At 44.8% G+C, this 21,582-nt stretch overlaps 1 protein-coding gene across 9 annotated transcripts in view; it reads right to left on the reverse strand.

Annotated features, from left to right (window-relative positions):
• The window catches only part of LOC142589914 (uncharacterized), a 98,166-nt gene that overhangs the window by 41,538 nt on the left and 35,046 nt on the right, over positions 1 to 21,582 (reverse strand). For all 9 annotated transcript variants that reach the window (XR_012830000.1, XM_075701593.1, XM_075701594.1 and 6 more), the window contains exons 16-26: positions 21,333 to 21,460; positions 19,519 to 19,608; positions 18,834 to 18,967; positions 15,768 to 15,894; positions 11,868 to 11,991; positions 10,181 to 10,308; positions 8,371 to 8,460; positions 7,681 to 7,814; positions 6,464 to 6,633; positions 4,133 to 4,259; positions 228 to 351 (exon numbers count right to left, since the gene is read on the reverse strand). The gene's annotated coding sequence lies outside the window, so the exon portion shown is untranslated. The remainder of the gene's footprint in view (positions 1 to 227; positions 352 to 4,132; positions 4,260 to 6,463; positions 6,634 to 7,680; positions 7,815 to 8,370; positions 8,461 to 10,180; positions 10,309 to 11,867; positions 11,992 to 15,767; positions 15,895 to 18,833; positions 18,968 to 19,518; positions 19,609 to 21,332; positions 21,461 to 21,582) is intronic.

The following is a 21,582-nucleotide window of genomic DNA, read 5'->3' on the forward strand; positions in this document are numbered from 1 at the left end:
AAACACTCTGTCACATCATCAGCAATCGTGTAGCATTGACAAGCGCGTTGCTTTCTAACCCGAAAATTTCACTCGAGACCAAGGCTGCCGCCTTCAACGTCACTGGTCAGGAGGGTAACGGCCGTAAGTTTTGCGACGTATTCCGCGATCTTCAACAGGGAAATAGGGAAAATGAGACGCTGGGGCAAATAGGGCGTGCCCACTTCCGACAAGCGTACGTTCCTTACCAATCCTTCAGGTCAGCCAAATTTCGACCATTCCTGGTTTTCCTTTGCTCAACGCCGACTCGGTTCCTTCACTTCAGACATGACCGCGTTCGCTCTGCGGAGGTGGATGCCACAGTAGACCACGCTGCGATGAAAGCACAGCTTTTAGAGAAAACGCAGCGGGCGCTGAATTTCGGAAAAAAAACGTGGAACAAGTGAAAGTGTGGCAAATTCGTAAAGATTCGTGCTAACGAAAGGTAAGTGCGAAAACGCGATCTTAAGTAAGGCTAAAGCCAAAGGTTGGGCTTGCTTCTCCGACATACTTAAGGTATTACACAATGACATACATCTGACAAGCATGGAAGGAAAATTTTTATATTTTTACATGTAACCGTACAATAAGTTTCAGTTTCAGTTTAGTTTATTTCTTTAATAAGGAGGAGACATAGATGTTTACACAGGTATACAGAAGGAGGTCCCAGGGCATGTGGCTGAAAGGGGACCTCCTGTCAGAAAATATATACATTAGAGGAAATACAAATCATAAAACAGCAATACAGTAGTCACTATGAGGAAGATTATACAAAGTAAATGTAGTACAAACTGTGAAGTAATACATAGTCAATAGCTAGTCGTAGAATTAAAACAGTAGTTTAAGGCATTTGCAACAGAACAAACCAATATACTTATAGAGGCTATAAATGAGAAAAAGAACTAAAGAAAAAGGAAAAAACGGAAAGGAAATGAGCAGGAGTGAAGTGAATAGCTTAGACATTTAGATTATATTGGCTATCTAGTAGAAAAGTGAATAATGTTTTCTTGAAGAAACCTAAAGACGAAAAGCGCTTGACATATATAGTGGGAAGCTGTTCAAAGTGGATAATGCTGCGAAATATCCAGCTTGTTTTCCGTAATTAGAATGTATTACTGACAGTAAGAAATTACTAGCTGCAAACCTTGTGCGGTTCAAGTTAACCAAAGTAGCCTAATGCACAGTTATCAAGCATAGTGCGCAGTTATCGTTCCTGCACGTTATCTGCAGTTGACACAATGTTGTCTTCGGTTTTATAGCCAGGGTCATTTGTTCACAATTTAACAGTGGTCAGACGGTCAGTACCGCTCTTCGAAAAAAAAACAACGTACTTCGTGTGTCAATATATCCGTTATTACGATTGTTCGGCGTCTCCACTTACGAACACTTCTAAAGTACTTTATTGTGAATGTACAACACTGACGTGCGCAGCGATAATCACGGCGCATGAAGTGTGGTGATCATCTCCAGGTGGACTCCTTCATGAGCAACCATCATGCAAGAATCACGCTGTAAACTAATTAGCATCTTTAAAGGTGTTTTAGGTCTGTAACTGGCACCGTTACACCGTTTACGAGGGCACAGGTGTGAGGAAAGTTTGCACCCTTAAAGACCCTGAGTGATCCAAAAAGGTTTACAGAGCAGTGTTCCGGGACAACTATGCAACTGCGTGCATTTTTTGCGACATGGTTAATAGTGTAGCATGCAATGAGACGTCTTCGAACAACGTTCCAGGAGTTTTCTCGCAGTCTGTTTATTCCTTGGCTGCTCAAGCAATTAGTCGATTCTTTTTTTTTTTCAGTGGAAATCAATCGCCCTCCACGAAGGTGGAAGCCTCGGTAGAACACGTTGGGTTACAAGCATAAAATCTAAGCGGGTCATTCAAACAGTGCGTGAATTTTCCAGGGTGCCCCGGGAATGCTTCCATTTTTCTGTCGGGATGTTTGCCTTCTTAAAGTGATCTGTAGGTGCATTTTTTTTTCAAAGCGCTCGGCGCGGTAGTGCGGGAATTAGCAGTCTTAACCGAAACCTGCTTCTACACTATTCGTATTGGTGAATGATTACGAGGACTGGCGGTTCGCGCTAATTATAACACCTGTGCAAGCAGAAGGCAAGGACAAATCAAGTGACTGGGGTAGTGCCGATTCCCAACTACTTCATTATTTTTTTTACGGTGTATTTTTTTGCACACGAAATCGTGTAAAAGAAGATCCACATGTAATCATGCAGGCAGGTACAGCCGTGTGGCGCTGCTTACACAGTGCATGCAACATGTTACATGCTGTGCGCTCTTGTATAGTTTTTCATGACTTTTATAAATCTATGGTATATAGATAGAGTCATCTCACGGCGGGTATGCGTGCTATTTACATAAACATGCTGAGATTTTGTGCTTGTAACCCAACGTGTTCTACCGAGGCTTCCACCTTCGTGGAGGGCGAGTGATTTCCACTGAAAAAAAAAAGAATCGGCTAATTGCTTGAGCAGCCAAGGAATAAACAGACTGCGAGAAAACTCCTGGAACGTTGTTCGAAGACGTCTCATTGCACGCTACACTATGAACCATCTCGCAAACCATGCATGTATATAGTTGCATAGTTGTCCCGGAATACTGCTCTGTAAATCTTTTTGGATCATTCAGGGTCTTTAAGGATGCAAACTTTCCTCACACCTATGCCCGCGTAAACGGCGTAAGGGAGTGAGTTACAGACCTAAAACACCCTTAAAGGTGCTAATTAGTTTACAGCGGGATTCTTGCATGATGGTTGCTCATCAAAGAGTCCACCTGGAGATGATCACCACACTTTCAGAGGAGTCAGCTGTAGAAACCAGAATCTGGCTTCCAGTGATTCCAGTTAGACTTTCGGTAAGCACTATGTGCAATCGAATAAGACTCGAGTGCGTCTTTATGATAGCCGGGCAGAGAACATTGCTTCATTTGCATCCACAATTGCACTCGGGTTTGGCAACGCAATTTGCACTCGCGCCGCCCGCTTTGCGCTTGCACAATCGGATGACATTTGGAATCTGCACGTTATCCACCAGACGACTCCGTGGTTGTTACTGAAAGCTTTTAAGGCAGACGGTGTTTCTACAAAGCCACATATCGGCATTCGGAGACGACGCAGTGGTTAACACTGGAATAATTTTCATCACCCTTTGTTTTTTAACGAGTCAGTAATTAACGGCGTGTCTGTGCTGCGCGAGCAACGTGGAAAAAATGAAACGGATGACAGGAATAGATGTGGAATTATGCGTTAGTGCGTTTGGTTCCATTTTCTCTATGCGTACTTAAGCACGAAAAGCCCGCTCCCCCCGAAAAACATATAGGATTTATGTGATTTTGTGTGAAAAAAGAACCACACCATGGCTATTGAGGCACACCGAAATGGGGGAGCCAGGAGTAATTTCGAACAGAAGGAGGTCTCTAACTTGCCTTCAACTCACACCTACACGAGGGTTTTTTTTTTATCTCATCTCGCCCGCAACGAAAATGGAACCATATTGTGGCCGAAATCTTAAAATATGACTTTGGGCTCAGCAGCGCAAAGCATTAGCTGCTAAGATGTATCGGGGCAATGCAACTACGAAGATGCCTCAACCCAGCTTCGTTTATTATATTACTGGGCCTAAATTTAAGCGAGCATTCCGCTGCCTATCGAAATGTTGCGCCAACCCGGCAAGGTAGATTGTAAACTTTGGGGTGTATAGTTAGTTTAGAACTCACTATACACTCATAAATGCGACGGCATGACTTGGAGAGCAAGTTGCAGCCTTGTGCACCCTTAAGGTTGTTTTTTAGTTACCAATGATAAAGACATCCCCCCCCCCTAATTTAACCAGCCAAACGCTATAGCTCAGGTCAAAACGCGGCGTGTTATGACAGTTCGCTCTTTAATGACAATATGTGCAAACGCCTATAAGTATTGTGTTTACAAATGTGTCTGGTGAAGTATAAACGAGTTGCCGGTTAGTACTCCACGACAGGAATAAAGATAAAATTGTTAAAGGGTTTACACTGTCCCGAGACAATGCGCTTATGGGTTGGCGTCGAAGGTCTCGTTTACTCATATCGAATGTGGGAGACGTATTTGGGAGGCGTATCCGAACTCACCCATCATGCCCGGAAACGCACTGTGCACCGCTGAGAAAGAGCCAATGTAGCCCGATGCAGGAAAGATGCCATCGGCGCATCACATGCAGAACAGTGCACAGTCCCCAGGCAACGGGTGGCCCTTGACCTGAAAAGGAAAGTGCACTTCTTTACAGCGCGTTATGTACAGCGCGTTATGTTTCAAACGGGGCTGGTCAAGAACGGTGGCAATGTGAGCTTGTTGGCAACATTCTTCACTAAATCCAGTGAAGTCGCCCCGAAAGAAAGAATATTTCGTGAGGTTAGCGATAGCCCAAGTTTGTTAAATCAGTATTCTAATAGTTTCCTTTGTCTTAGAAATTGAATTGAATTATGGGGTTTTACGTGCCAAAACCACTTTCTGATTATGAGGCACGCCGTAGCGGGGGGACTCCGGAAATTTTGACCACCTGGGGTTCTTTAACGTGCACCTAAATCTAAGTGCACGGGTGTTTTCGCATTTCGCCCCCATCGAAATTCGGCCGCCATGGCCGGGATTCGATCCCGCGACCTCGTGCTCAGCAGCCTAATACCATAGCCACTGAGCAACCACGGCGGGTAGTGTCTTAGAAAGCGGCGGCACAAAAGTTGTTTAGCGCAAGGAAACACGAGGACAAAAGGAGTAGTGTCGCCCCTCTCATTTTTTGAATATCAACGTCACAATTTCCGAAGCGCAAGCAGTTCAACAGCGCAGAAAAACATGGGGTTTGACGTGCCAAAACCACGATCCTATTATGATGCAAGCCGCATAGTGGGTGCTGCAGATAACCTATTCGGAGCCACGTGCGCCTCTCCGCGCATGCGTCGATGGTCCCTCTTTCCTGCTTTCTCTCTTCTACACATATTTCCGAGCTGGAAATAAAGCGTCGTCTTTTTGCTCGGCGAATCGGCCTAGATTGCATCGCGTGGCTGCCGGCCTTTGGCCGGTAGAACGTAACAGTGGGCTAACTCCGGATTGATTTCGACCACCCGTGCTTCTTCAAGGTGAACCTAAATCTCAAGTACACGGGTATTTTTCGCATTTCGCCCCCATCGATATGGGGCAGCTGTGACCGGGATTCGATCCTGCGACCTCGTGCTTAGCAGCGCAACGCCAAAGCTACTAGGCAACCACGGCAGGTAACACTTTCAATGCACTGTGAAGAAATCTGCAGACATACCTTTCGAGATATCCACTAAAGCGATATCATGAGGACGCCAGATTGTTCTTGTATATTCCGGAACTCAATTTTATGTGAATTTCATGGTGTCACTATACTCGCTAGCAAATGTAGGTCAGTCTTCCGTCTTTGCTCGCTAACGAGTAATTTACCGACCCCAGCAATCTTACCACAAGAGAAAGTTGTACTGTTTGAAAATTTATGTTAAACAATCGACTAGCGCTATACCTATTTACGCTAATTAAGGCTCGAGCACCCGGTGGTGCGGCCCTCCATAGAGCATCAACCTATTTGCATGGGCAAATCGGACTGCACGCGAGAGCTTGATATTTTCTCGACCTGCTAGTGGTGGGACTGGCGTTTTCAAAGGAAACTGTCGATTTGGATGCCACTTTTAATTCTAATTGCATACCTGGGTAAGCCACGAAATTTAATGTATTGAAACTTACGTTTACGCGCGCATCCTAGAGCCTTATTAAAATAACGGGTTGCGATCAATCTGAATAAGTCAGTTGAAATAGCCAAAGGCATCACATATACTATACATGCTTGAGCCATCACTGACAATACTGGTAGTATCTGGCACTACTCGCTCTCAAACAAGGTTTTATTACGTATGAGGGGTCTCGGCATTTCGATATGCACACCAATAGAAGATTTAGTACGTCAGTGCGACGTCATTTACTTTATTCGTGTCGAGATTTCTTGCACTTAAGCTATTCCTGTTGAATAAACATTCTCGAAACTTTCCTTGGCCCCTTTATGAGCGGATGTCTGTATTTGCCGATAAACATTTGCCAGGACTCGAGCAGACACTGTAAATTTCGACAGCATAGTAGATTGTTGGAGGGACTTCAAAGGAACCTCACGACCCGTCTTTCCTACCTCTGCATTTCTTGTTTATCATGCTTAATCTTGAGGTAGGAGGGATTTTTTTTGTTGCTTTTGTGGAAAGGTAATTTACGAATACGTGTGAACTTAGTTTTCTCTTTAGTTTCACATCAAAGGCTGGCTTCGTAATGACGTATAGAGCAATATGACTAACTCCGAAGCCCGAATTTCTGCCCATATAAATTCCGTGCGATTCAGAGTTCAACGCAGTAAAGATCGAAATGTCAAGATTCGTGCTGGACGTAGCATATAGACCACTCACCCCTCGTGACAGCAGGCAGGCAGCGATGACGGCGTCACTGGGGATCACGTGACTTCACCACTGCACGTGACTGATCGTCACTTCGCATAAACAATGACTGCCAACGCGGTGACGTTGGCAGTCATTGACGTTTCAGTTTTTTAGACCCCGGTAACGTCGACGTCGGCCACCTGCATACAGTATTCAGCAAAATTATATGTCGAGAGCGCTAGAGTGAAATCTATGTAGCTGGCACACTATGGTTTTTATAATTTGACGGCTAGGACATACTTGAATACAGAAACTGAGTAACCAAACTTCATATATAACAAAGTATTTCTCCGTAAGTGCAAGGAACATGTCTTTGGAATTTACGACTGGTTAAATCATTACTTTGTGGGCGCAGATGAAGATGCACTTTTACAGTTCTTATTACTGACCTACGATATTAACTTGAAACACCAATTTCCTTTAAGCGCCATTTTTTGATGACAAAACCACCAGTCAAAACACATGGGCAAGGTACCCATCTCCTCGCGACATTTCAATGGGCAAAAAAAAATTTTTTTTGCTTAAGCTATTAGACATAGACGCAACATCTATGTGTTGCCATGTTGAGGTTGCCTCCTTGATTATAGTGTCGTTTCTTGGTATTTTAAACGTGTGTACAACGGTGTATATTGAATTGGCGTCGATTTTCCCGAAAGCTCGTGTTAGGAGGATTTGATCCTTAACACGTAGAGTTGGGCATGTACCAGATATAATTTTGGTAAGCATATTACGTAATCGCATGGCATCCAATTTGGAGAAAGACAATGCTATGTGCAATTCTGCACATGTTGTGCATTGGGTATCGGGTTAGTACTAAGGCGCAAAGAAAGCAGAGACTGAAAAGCGTAGAATGAGAAGGGCTCTGTGTTCGGCGTGTGCTTGCTGACCAGGCGTTAACCAGCGAAGTGTTCTAGAGCCATCCAACAAATTGCAAGATTTGCTGCCTTTTGCTGAAAAAGCCTCATACAGAACAGAGCACGTTAACGTTGCTCGTCTGCTCGTAAAGAAAAAAATCTGTATGCGTAACAGCACGTTAGGGGTCGTACGCACGCCAGATGAAGTAACTGCCTTCAAACCAAACAAGCCTCTTCTCAACTACTGATTACTACTCGATACAGCTGTCTTCCGGTCTCGGAAAAATGACGCCTATACCACTTCGTTCCATGGTCGATGCGGCATGTACTAACCATGCATCCACATCGCCGGGGGTGCCTGGGATGGCAGCAACCGTCGCGGACGAGTGGATAACGGCGCATCTTCGCAGCACGCGGCTCACGGCCACAGCGGGTGGACACCGTCCGCTTCCACGCAAATGAGTGGCCTGCGTAAGTACGACAACGTTTACGTCACTGATGGGCGCGGTATGTGTACTGTGTACGCGAAATTCGAAATTTTTATTCTAATCTACAAATTCGAGAACCGGTGCTTCTTCAATTCAAGTTTAGTGATTTTTCGTTAGGAATAACGATCAGCAAACAAACATGAGCGGAGTTGTCTATCTCGCGGGGCAACACTCAGCTATTACGGGAACTTTGCAACAGCCCTTTCATGTTGCGTCTGTTCTGGTTTTACTTTGACTGCACTCACAGTATATATGTTCGCGTTTTTTTACTTTGAAGGTCTAAGTTAAGGATCAAGGTTTTCATACATCGAGCTTTCTGCTATATGATGCCACAAGACCTGAAGAATGACTGTGCGCTGCTTTCATTGTCTGCATTCACTCACACAATCCAACCGAACTGACTCCGCCTGGTTCGCTAGGCCGATTCCCTGACAGAATATACTGTGATCTCGTATTAAAAGTTTGTGTGAATCAGCTAGCGTAACAGAAGTAACACGCATAATTTGCGGTCTATATTGGTGGAGCAAAACCTTACCTCACCCCGAAACGTCGAACCTTATCGCCGAAGTTCAAACCTGGAACACGGTGCCATAGCTGTCGACACCCAAAACCGCCGAGCAAGTTCCTGCAGAGACAGATTCGTTAGATTGGGTGCCGATTATAGTCTTCATTAATCTTATCAAATCACAACGCACGATATTCTGGTTCAGTGTTTTTATAAATAACGCAGTTAGCTTCAAACGCCAATCGACAATGTTCTTGAAAAATAACGTATCTCTATTGAGTTAATCGTCATCACACTAAAATGAAAAAGAAGGTGCTCCTAATACCTTCCAGAAAATTTGGTCCTAATTGAAAACGGTGTTAGTGATAATTCAACACAGCGCTAAGATGGAGATAATAGCTCTACAGTGAGCGTATGTGTGCTGAGGAACGAAGAGCATGATGAGGTCAAGGCCACTCCAGTTTGCGAGGGACGTTCCGAAAGCAAGTCTCGTCATATATATTCACACGGAAACTGTGGCAAAAAAAGAGAACTACTTCACAATGGCATCATGAACTGTACACCTTGCAGTAGTTTTCGACGTAGTCGCCACCGACAGGAAAACTTTGTCATAGAGTGCAATCAGTGTGAAGAAACCACTCTGAATAAAACTGCGGTGCCCTGCGATGCAAGCAGTTGTCGCACAGCCCGCTCCACCTCAGCATTGTTTGGAAGTGACGTCTCGAGCGTTCGGCTTTCAATGCAGTGAAACAGGTGTTCATTCATACCCGTTAATAGCACGCACTTCCATTGGCGACCACGTCAGCGCACGTCTGTCTGCCATCGTGATTTGTACTCGAATAGCATCGGGCACGCCGGTCTGCTGCTGACCTTTCTATGCTCCTTCTGTCGTTGAGCCAGCAACGGGCGTGGATACTTACGGCGATTGTTTCACCTGGTGTACCATCTTCTCGTCGAAAACAGAAAATGACGAAACTTATTTTCGCAATGTCCTCCGCACTTCCCAAGAAAACTACATTTTCCGGCCGGCCTGTTACTGCGATGAAAGCAAGCAGTGATGGGGTATACGCAGTGCGGTCGGGTGAACCCCGACTCGTGTTCTTGCAGTTGTCACACTGCGCCCAATACGGCGGAACTAATGGTCAAGCACACTGTTGTAGTTGAGAGTTCAGCGCAACGGCAGCTGCCCAGGTAAATGTGTTGGTAGTAATGATGCTAATGATCCTCAAAAAAACACGATGACGTATGGAGATCCGTACGGACCTTAGTTCACTATGGGGAGCCGGAGCATAAAAGAAATGGGTAAGCGTCCCAGCCATGTCAACATCTTGAACAGGAAGTGCGAAAGTGGGCAAGGGCCATATGTTCCATGTATCAACGTTAGACCAAACAGACAAAATCAGCACTAGACTACATAAGTGTCTCCGGCGTAAGCCAGCTTCCAATTTTGAAGAAAGCACCTCGTGCGCATCTCAACATCTGTTTGCTTCGACTATGCTCGCTACCTTTTTGACAAGTTGCCTGTCGGTAAAGAGAAGTCATGTCGGCTTTGTTATTTACTTGTGTCGCCGCATAAAAATGCATATGAAGCGTCATTGAATTTGAGCTGAAATATAAAATATGCTATCAATTCTCGCAGTCGCATCGCCGTATTCTGTCATGCTCTTGCTGTAGTCTGGCGCTCGAGTTTGTTATGGCAAAATAAGAGCAGTGAAAGACATAAATGCATGCATAAACATTAATTAATGTCGCTCAAAAGACCAGCAACACCGTCATACAATTTGACTAAATGTTTTAAAGAAGTTCTGAGGTTTTAGGTGGCAACGCGCACAGCTCTCACCAGCGGCATTGGCCTCGGCAGTGATGTATACCGCGAGATCCCTTTGCTTAACGTCGATTCGGTGTCTTGGGAACGACCATGACCTCTGTGCCTTCCTCGGAGATCGATGGATGCCACAGTAGGCCGCGCTGCGATTAGAGGATACACGCAAGGGTTAAAAGAATTGATTTCACCCTAAAGTTCGCTTCAATTAAGTTCCGGCTCTTTTGTTTGGGAAGATAAGCCATAAGGGACGTATCGGTCTCGTGGCATCCACGGTCCCATCGTACACAATTATTTGCGAGAACAAGATTACTAGCCAAACAATGACAGTTATATAAAGGCGATGTAATTTACAAATCCCGCTTCCAGTATTTGCTCTATCAAATAATTCAATTCACACTAAAGTCCTCTTCACATACCTTCCGGCTGTTTTGTTTGTGAATATAATTAAGCCATAGAGGACGTATCGGTCCTGTGGCATCCAGGTTCCCGCCGTACACAATTATTTGCGAGAACAAGTTTATTACCTAAACAATGACGCTTATATACCAAAGAAAATAATTTACAAATACAACTTATAGTATTCGCTCCATCAAAGGCGAAAATACTAAAACGAACTGAGTAATAACCGCACTTTGCATTTATTTCTAGCATTCTAAACGACACAGAAACCAAAAGGGTGTGCTTCTGTTTATACTAAATTTCATGATAGGATACACTGAGAGGCCACAATAAAAGTTGTGCAAGATAAACCAGCTGAAACCACAGGGTGTGTTAATTTCCACCTAGTCGAGTGTTTTTTTTTTTAGACCCAAAAAACACACGACTAGGTGGAATGCATGAAGTAATGCAATCGAATTACTTCATGCATTCGCACCAAGTAATGCGAATGCATGAAGTACTTCGCGGCATGATTGCATGCCGCGTGTACCCACAATATGTGCTTCTATTGAAAAAGGTACGAATGCGAGCTGGCTGGTACGAATCCATCGGTGAACGCGAAATGAGCGCGGACGAGTGAGGAACACAGGACAAGCGCTGTTGTGTACTTCATTCTTTTTTTTTTCAGCGATGAAAAGAGAGGCACACGAGCTGGAAAGGATGCCGCTTAGCCTAGACCTCATTCGGTATTCTAAACTCGCTGACTGTCGTCCAAAGATTTCGTGTGTGTTGTTTTAGTTCACCCGTATTCAAAGGAAACTATCTTCAAGAATCTTATTCTCTCTATTCGTAATCTTATTCTCTCTGCAATTCTTTCAGCTGTCAAGAGCCGCTCGCTCTGCGAATATTGGGCTTTCTCACATTCAAATATACAGAGTTCTTACGGACAGAAAATCACTGCAGTAAAGATTACACAAGGACCACAACAAAAACAATAAATATATTTGTATGGTTTCTAGGGTTACGTTTTACTTTTTCAGATAACCTTCATCCAAGGAATAATTCCTGTCATTCTTCCCGTACAAGCGTCAAATCGATACAACACAGGCAACACTATACCGTCAAATCCAACCACGCGCAAAAAGAAAATAAGCAATAAACATAGCAGCACCTAGAACATTGTCACATTTATAGGCGATCTTATTGCAGAGACAACCGTGCTTTTTTTTCAACTTCAACGTCACTGGTCAGGAGAGTCAAATTCTGCAACGTATTCCTAGGGCAAATAGGACGTGCCCACTTCAGACAAGGGTACGTTTCTTACCAAATCTGCAGGTCAGCTACGTTTCGGCCATTCCTGGAGTTGCTTTGCCCAACGCCGACTCGGTTCCTTCAGTTCAGGCATGACCGCATTCACTCCGCGGAGGTGGATGCCACAGTAGACCGCGCTGCGATGAAAGCAGAGCGTTTAAACAAAAAGCACTGGGCGCCGAATTTCGAAGACGTGGAACGAGTGAAAGAGTAACGTTGTACCTTTCGTGGTAACGAAAGGCACGTGTGAAAACGCGATCTGAGGTAAGGGTGAAGTCGAACGTTGGGCTCCCTTCTACGACATACTTAAGGTATTACATATTGCCATACATCTGACAAGTATGAAACAAAAAATTGTTTTTATTTGTGTGTATAGTTTTCATTATATCATTTTTCTCCATGCGTACTTACGCATGACAAGTCCGCTCTCCCCGAAAAAAGCGTAAGATTTGCGAATTTCTTTTTGTGCAAAAATAAAGGAATATGATTATTGAGGCACGCCGAAATGGGGACACCAGGAATAATTTCGAATAGAATAAGGTCTAACTTGCGGTTACACCTACACGAGTGTCGTTTTTTTCGCATTTGGCCCGCAATGAAATGGAGCCAAACCTCAGCCGGAATCTTTAAGTGTGACTTGGGGCTCAGCAGCGAGGAGCCGTAGCGCCTAAGCTATCGGGCCAATGCAACTACGAAGACACCTCAACCCGGCTTCGTTTATTATATTACTGGACCTAAATTGAAACGACCGTTCTTGCATTCCGCTGACTATCGAAATGCTGCGCCGACCTGGCAAGACACATACACCCTTGTGCACATTTTTCTTTATTTAATTCATTGCATACACACAATACACAATACTGTTTGGGCCTCATAGCCTTGGCGGCTACTTTGGGGTCCAATAACAAAATAGACATCAGAAGAACAGCGTACTTATTGTACGAGACAACTTAAACACATGTTATTTAAGCATTTTTACATGGAAAATACAGAATAAACAAAACACTTTGTCATGACATCAGGGAATACAAATAGAAGCACCCTGTGAGCATTCATGAAAGAAGTTTTTCAAGGATTGCACAAAGTTTTGTCTGGTGTTTACACTGAGTGGGAGTGCGTTCCATATATTACATCACCGCTGAGCTCCACAAGTCTCCGTCCATATAAATTGTGACATGGTGGCAAGTTAAAACAGTTGTTACTAGCTGCCCTCGTGTTTCATGTCGGAAAATTTAATATTGTGATAGGTAGCGGATTATTATAACGTATTATTGCATTAACTACCTGAGCAACTTTTGCTTTATACGCCTCACTGAACGGCATACACGAAGCAACTGAAACAGAGGTTTACTTTGATGAGTATGTTCAGAGAAGGTAACTATTCGTAGCGCCCGCTTTTGTAGACCGATGACAGATTCTACATAGGTTTTGTACATGCCGCCCCAAACTCTAAAGAAGAATGAAGGTGACTCTGTATAAAAGCAAAGTATCCGTAAAACTTGAGGGCCAAAACATTGACGGGCTGTTAAGAATACATGACACCCATAAGCCCATTTGGAACGTACCAATTTTATATTTCCAATGCACATCAGAGTCAAAGCAAACACCTAGATACTGATAGCTGCATGCTCTGTTCAACCGGGCATCATTCAAAAACATAGACAGCGAGTGGCAATTCGTTTCTTTCCTCCTGGAATGGACGACTACAAAACTGGTTTTGTCTATGTTAAGTGTAAGGTTACCCGGCGTGAACCGTCTCGCAACACGACAGATTTCTTGATTTATTTTGTCCTGCAGTTCTTCAATAGTGTCTCCAAGAAACAACAAAGCCGTGTCATCTGCGCATGATGAAACTTCGGAGCCCGTTAACACCGACGGAGCATCGTTGACGTATAGCGAGAAGACGGGCCCAAGGACCGAGCCTTGCGGCACGCCCGCCGAAAAGCTATGTGAGGCTGACGTGAGGTTCTTAATTACTACACACTGCTTCCGCTCCGAGAGATAGTTATTTAGCAGATCCGATATTCGCCCCCTAAAGCCATGAGTATACAGTGTATGCAATAATGTTACATGATTAGCCGTACAAAAAGCTTTTTTTCAAGTCTAGAAATACGACAACGGCAATCTTATTTTCATGTAATGCTGTATTAATAGTGTAAGTGCAAGAACTGCCGATGTAAATCTATGAGGACAAAACGCATGCTGATTAGGACAAAGTATATTATGTTTACCTAAAAATTCCTGCATGCGTGTACAAATTATTTTCTCAAACAGAGTATTAAATATGCTCAGAACAGATATTGGTCTAAAGTTGCTAGGGGCAGAACCATCTCCTTCCTTATAAAGTGGTACTACCTTTGCTACATTGAGAGCGTCAGGGTATTTTCCCGCTTCCAAGGAGGGATTAAACATATGCACCAGATGAATACCTAATATCGCTATATTATCTTTAAATAACCTGAAGGAAATTCCATCTAGTGCTGCCGCCTTACAGCAAGGTTTTTCGCTACCGTTAAAATATCCACCGATTATATATCATGCATCGCGAAGCTATAGGTTGTATTTGTACCAAGGGTTCATAACCGGGAGTAAACTGGGCCGCAATAGTGACGGCCCTATATTAGAAAAGTAGTCGCTAGAAGCATCTACCGTAGCTTGATCGACTAGTTCGGGCAATACAGGCTGATTTGAGTGATTACCGATTACGTCATTTACAACAGTCCGTATTTTTGCCTGTTTCCGCCAGCCTGCTGTACCATCGAGGAGTAATATTTTTTTTCGTTTACGCATAAGAAATACTGATTTGTTCCAGAAGCATTTAAGGTTGCTCCTGTAAAAAGAAGTTATAGGCCTGTTTTCCTTCCATTTGTGGTACCCCTTACCTTTTTCTTTCCCCACAAATAGAATTTCATCCGTCATCCAGGGACAGATGTATAGTTAACCTACACGGGACAAGCCCGCCTCGCAACTTATGTGCACGACAGGCGAATTATCCGCCTTTCGCATAAGCACTTTGCCTTGGGAAACCCAAACGTATTTCCAGTTCTCTTTTCTCACATGTCGTGCCTTGCCAAACAGTACCTTGTTCTCAGTGCGAAGACTTTCCTTTACGTAAATTGGCTATGGGCCTCAAATCCAAGGTTATTCTGTATTCACCGTAAGTCTTAACAGCGGAGAGCACTCTCTCGAGCAGCCCTCATAAAAAACCTAACAACATTAGTCCTCTTCTTGTCTTTTGACTGTACCCTGTGGGCGATCTCAACGTCACGCTCACGTAGTTCAACGCCGAGGTACGTAGCAATTCCCTCCACTCTTTCCATTAGGGCTTCGCTTTCGACCACTGGAAGATCCTTGATCTCGAGGTTCATATTTCTACTATACTGTATCATGTTAACAATTTCCTTCTTTGCAATATCAAGTTCCCTTCGGAGCTCTTGAATTTTCTTTCTGGACTGGTTCATGCTGGGCCATTGCCACCGAAAGTTCACTACGGAAGTCAGCAATGTATTGCTTCAATTTTCAAAGCCTTCATTAATGAGGGTGAGAGAATCTCGGATTCCAAACAGTTCAGCACGAATTTCAGCATTGGAACCCTCCACCAATGCCACCCCAGGTGGCAAGGTAAAGGGTGTATTTTAGTTAACGGTGAGAGAACCCGCTACATTAAGCAGCCAGACACCATAGCTCTGGCCTGAACGCTGCGCGTCATGACAGTTCGCTCTTTAATGGCTATAAGTATTGTGTTTACAAGTGTCTGGTGAAGTATAAACGAGTTGCAGGTTAGTGCTACACAACAGGAATAAAGATAAAATTGTTAAAGGGTTTACACTGTCCCTAGACAATGCGCTTACGGGTTAGCGTCGTGTGTTTCGTTGACTCATATCGAATGTGGGATACGTATTTGCAAACTCACCCATCATCACCCAAAATGCACTGTGCACCGCTGAGAAAGAGCCAATGTAGCCCGATGCAGGAAAGGTGCCATCGGCGCATCACACGCAGAACAGTGCACAGTCCCCAGGCAACGGGTGGCCATTGACCTGGAAAGGAAAGTGCACTTCTTTACAGCGCGTTATGTTTCAAACGGGGCTGGTCAAGAACGGTGGCAATGTGGGCTTGTTGGCAACATTCTTCACGAAAAGTGGCTTACCGCAGGGAAGCATGAGGACAAAAGGGAGCGCGTTGATCTTATTTTGAATATCAGCGTCACAATTTTTCACGATCTTATGAGGCACGCCGTATAAGGGGGGGGGGGGTGGACTCCAGATTAATTTCGACCACCTGGAGTTCTTTAATGTGCATCTAAAGTTCACGGGTGCCTTCGCATTTCGGGCTCATCGACATCCGGCCACCGTGGCCGGGATTCGATCCCTCGACCTCGTGCTTCGCAGCGTAATACCAAAGCCGCTAAGCAACCACGACGGGCAACACTTTCATCGCAACGTGAAAAAATCTACAGATATGCCTTTCGAGATACCCACCAGACCGAAATTATGGGGACGCCTGTGATCGTTCTTACTTATTCTGAAACTCAATTTTGAGTCAATTTCATGCGTGTTACTAGCTGGTAGCAAATGTAGGTCAGTCTTGCGTCTTTGCTGGCTAACCAGTAATTTGCCCATCTCAGCAATCTCATCACAACAGTAACTCGTGCTGCTTGGAAAATATAGGCCAAACAAGCTATTAACGCTAAGTAAGACTCGAGCTCCCGGTGGTGCGGCCCTCTATAGAGCATCAACCTGATTTGCATGGGCAAATTGGTCAGTGCGCGAAAGCTTGATAATCCCTCAACGTGCTCGCTATCGTAGTGCGGCTGACGTTTTCAAAAGTGACGATTTGCAGGCCGCTTTCAATTCTTATTGAATATCTGGGTAAGCCACGGCATTTCAGGTATTCAAACTTACGTATACGTACGCATCGGAAAGCCCTATCGAAATAAAGGGTTGCGATGAATCAGAATCAATTAGCTGAAATAACCAAAGGCATATATACTGTACATGCCATCGCTAAAACCGGGAGTTTATCTGTCGCCAGTTGCGCTCAAACAAGGCTCATTACGTACGAGTGGTCTGGGCATTTCGATATGCACACCACTACGAGATGCTGAGCACCAGGGGGTTCCCAGCGTGTCCACAGAAACCTGCAATGAGTCAGCCGGACGACACCACGACAATGACTCTGCAGGCCGACGCCACGAAATCGCCGATCTTGGCTGAGCAAGAAATTGTCCGAAGGGCTCTCAGAATACAGTGTGCTAGAACGCCTTGTCAAGGCATCCGCGGAGAAAGAAATGATCCCTCATTCTTCAATCTGGATATCGGTCAGGTATTTCTGATCTCGCAAGCAAGATAAATCTTTAGGCTCCACTCGGGAACATATTTGCAGCCACGCATGCGCTTTCTCCGCGTGAGGAAGTCAGCCGTCAATTTAGCTTCTTTCATGGTAAGTTCTTCAAACCTTCCTTGCTTTATGGAAGAATACTATTACCATTCGATTCTAACGACTTCGCGAAGCTTCTTGAAATGGCGCATGTCGACCGGCTGAAAAACCTGCACACGATGCACGGAAGATGCGAAATTATGCGCCGTATTGGAAAGACTCCTGATTGATTTCGACCATCAGGGGGGATCAGATCGGACCAGTGCTTTAGACTGCACCCAAGGCATGGTACATGGGCGTTTTAGCGGGACAGCGTTGAGGGCCCCGTGTCGTAGGAAATCCCGCGTCGGCGTCCGGAGTCACACGTCCGGCGTCGATCGTCTTTTCGTGAAACACCATTCACGACCACGCGTACCCAACCACACTCATCTGTCACCAAAGTTGCTCACACCTTGATTTCACGTTTTACAAAGTTGTTCCTCAGAATTTTGAGAATGACAGCCCACGAACAACTGACACGAAAAAAAAAAGAACACACAGACAGCGCTACCTTTTATGCTACATCTCCTCAGACTGAAAACATCATTATGCTACATCTCCTCAGACTGAAAACATCGAAAGTGTGAAACAACACCACGAGATCGGCACACACAAGACGCCGCGCTTCTGCCAGAAAGCTCGCTTTCAGGCACAGCGTTCACAGGCACAGCACAACGACTGGTTAAATCATTACTTTGTGGGCGCAGATGAAGATGCACTTTTACAGTTCTTATTACTGACCTACGATATTAACTTGAAACACCAATTTCCTTTAAGTGCCATTTTTTGATGACAAAACCACCAGTCAAAACACACGGGCAAGGTACCCATCTCCTCGCGACATTTCAATGGGCAAAAAAAATTTTTTTTTTGCTTAAGCTATTAGACATAGACGCAACATCTATGTGTTGACATGTTGAGGTTGCCTCCTTGATTATAGTGTCGTTTCTTGGTATTTTAAACGTGTGTACAACGGTGTATATTGAATTGGCGTCGATTTTCCAGAAAGCTCGTGTTAGGAGGATTTGATCCTTAACACGTAGAATTGGGCATGTACCAGATATAATTTTGGTAAGCATATTACGTAATGGCATGGCATCCAATTTGGAGAAAGACAATGCTATGTGCAATTCTGCACATGTTGTGCATTGGGTATCGGGTTAGTACTAAGGCGCAAAGAAAGCAGAGACTGAAAAGCGTAGTGTGAGAAGGGCTCTGTGTTCGGCGTGTGCTTGCTGACCAGGCGTTAACCAGCGAAGTGTTCTAGAGCCATCCAACAAATTGCAAGATTTGCTGCCTTTTGCTGAAAAAGCCTCATACAGAACAGAGCACGTTAACGTTGCTCGTCTGCTCGTAAAGAAAAAAACGATCTAACTCATTTTCCCCCTCTGTATGCGTAACAGCACGTTAGGGGTCGTACGCACGCCAGATGAAGTAACTGCCTTCAAACCAAACAAGCCTCTTCTCAACTACTGATTACTACTCGATACAGCTGTCTTCCGGTCTCGGAAAAATGACGCCTATACCACTTCGTTCCATGGTCGATGCGGCATGTACTAACCATGCATCCACATCGCCGGGGGTGCCTGGGATGGCAGCAACCGTCGCGGACGAGTGGATAACGGCGCATCTTCGCAGCACGCGGCTCACGGCCACAGCGGGTGGACACCGTCCGCTTCCACGCAAATGAGTGGCCTGCGTAAGTACGACAACGTTTACGTCACTGATGGGCGCAGTATGTGTACTGTGTACGCGAAATTCGAAATTTTTATTCTAATCTACAAATTCGAGAACCGGTGCTTCTTCAAGTTTAGTAATTTTTCGTTAGGAATAACGATCAGCAAACAAACATGAGCGGAGTTGTCTATCTCGCGGGGCAACACTCAGCTATTACGGGAACTTTGTAACAGCCCTTTCATGTTGCGTCTGTTCTGGTTTCACTTTGACTGCACTCACAGTATATATGTTCCCGTTTTTTTACTTTGAAGGTCTAAGTTAAGGATCAAGGTTTTCATACATCGGGCTTTCTGCTATATGATGCCACAAGACCTGAAGAATGACTGTGCGCTGCTTTCATAGTCTGCATTCACTCACACAATCCAACCGAACTGACTCCGCCTGGTTCGCTAGGCCGATTCCCTGACAGAATATACTGTGATCTCGTATTAAAAGTTTGTGTGAATCAGCTAGCGTAACAGAAGTAACACGCATAATTTGCGGTCTATATTGGTGGAGCAAAACCTTACCTCACCCCGAAACGTCGAACCTTATCGCCGAAGTTCAAACCTGGAACACGGTGCCATAGCTGTCGACACCCAAAACCGCCGAGCAAGTTCCTGCAGAGACAGATTCGTTAGATTGGGTGCCGATTATAGTCTTCATTAATCTTATCAAATCACAACGCACGATATTCTGGTTCAGTGTTTTTATAAATAACGCAGTTAGCTTCAAACGCCAATCGACAATGTTCTTGAAAAATAACGTATCTCTATTGAGTTAATCGTCATCACACTAAAATGAAAAAGAAGGTGCTCCTAATACCTTCCAGAAAATTTGGTCCTAATTGAAAACGGTGTTAGTGATAATTCAACACAGCGCTAAGATGGAGATAATAGCTCTACAGTGAGCGTATGTGTGCTGAGGAACGAAGAGCATGATGAGGTCAAGGCCACTCCAGTTTGCGAGGGACGTTCCGAAAGCAAGTCTCGTCATATATATTCACACGGAAACTGTGGCAAAAAAAAAAAACTACTTCACAATGGCATCATGAACTGTACACCTTGCAGTAGTTTTCGACGTAGTCGCCACCGACAGGAAAACTTTGTCATAGAGTGCAATCAGTGCGAAGAAACCACTCTGAATAAAACTGCGGTGCCCTGCGATGGAAGCAGTTGTCGCACAGCCTGCTCCACCTCAGCATTGTTTGGAAAAGACGTCTCGAGCGTTCGGCTTTCAATGCAGGGAAACAGGTGTTCATTCATACCCATTAAAAGCACGCACTTCCATTGGCGACCACGTCAGCGCACGTCTGTCTGCCATCGTGATTTGTACTAGAATAGCATCGGGCACGCCGGTCTGCTGTTGACCTTTCTATGCTCCTTCTGTCGTTGAGCCAGCAACGGGCGTGGATACTTACGGCGATTGTTTCACCTGGTGTACCATCTTCTCGTCAAAAGAAGAAAATGACGAAACTTATTTTCGGAATGTCCTCCGCACTTCCCAAGAAAACTACATTTTCTGGCCGGCCCATTACTGCGATAAAAGCAAGCAGGGATGGGGCATACGCAGTGTGGTCGGGTGAGCCCCGACTCGTGTTCTTGCAGTTGTCACACTGCGCCCAATACGGCGGAACTAATGGTCAAGCACACTGTTGTTGAGAGTTCAGCGCAACGGCAGCTGCCCAGGTAAATGTGTTGGTAGTAATGATGCTAATGATCCTCAAAAAAAAAAAGACACGATGACGTATGGAGATCCGTACGCACCTTAGTTCACTATGGGAAGCCGGAGCATAAAAGAAATGAAGTAAGCGTCCCAGCAATGTCAACATCTTGAACAGGAAGTGCGAAAGTGGGCAAGGGCCATATGTTCCAGGTATCAACGTTAGACCAAACAGACAAAATCAGCACTAGACTACATAAGTGTCTCCGGCGTAAGCCAGCTTCCAATTTTGAAGAAAGGATCTCGTACGTATCTCAAGATCTGTTTGCTTCGACTATGCTCGCTACCTTTTTGACAAGTTGCCTGTCGGTAAAGAGAAGTCATGTCGGCTTTGTTATTTACTTGTGTCGCCGCATAAAAATGCATATGAAGCGTCATTGAATTTGAGCTGAAATATAAAATATGCTATCAATTCTCGCAGTCGCATCGCCGTATTCTGTCATGCTCTTGCTGTAGTCTGGCGCTCGAGTTTGTTATGGCAAAATAAGAGCAGTGAAAGACATAAATGCATGCATAAACATTAATTAATGTCGCTCAAAAGACCAGCAACACCGTCATACAATTTGACTAAATGTTTTAAAGAAGTTCTGAGGTTTTAGGTGGCAACGCGCACAGCTCTCACCAGCGGCATTGGCCTCGGCAGTGATGTATACCGCGAGATCCCTTTGCTTAACGTCGATTCGGTGTCTTGGGAACGACCATGACCTCTGTGCCTTCCTCGGAGATCGATGGATGCCACAGTAGGCCGCGCTGCGATTAGAGGATACACGCAAGGGTTAAAAGAATTGATTTCACCCTAAAGTTCGCTTCAATTAAGTTCCGGCTCTTTTGTTTGGGAAGATAAGCCATAAGGGACGTATCGGTCTCGTGGC

This window comes from Dermacentor variabilis, chromosome 8 (genome assembly GCF_050947875.1).
Source record: "Dermacentor variabilis isolate Ectoservices chromosome 8, ASM5094787v1, whole genome shotgun sequence".
NCBI classification, from domain to species: domain Eukaryota; kingdom Metazoa; phylum Arthropoda; class Arachnida; order Ixodida; family Ixodidae; genus Dermacentor; species Dermacentor variabilis.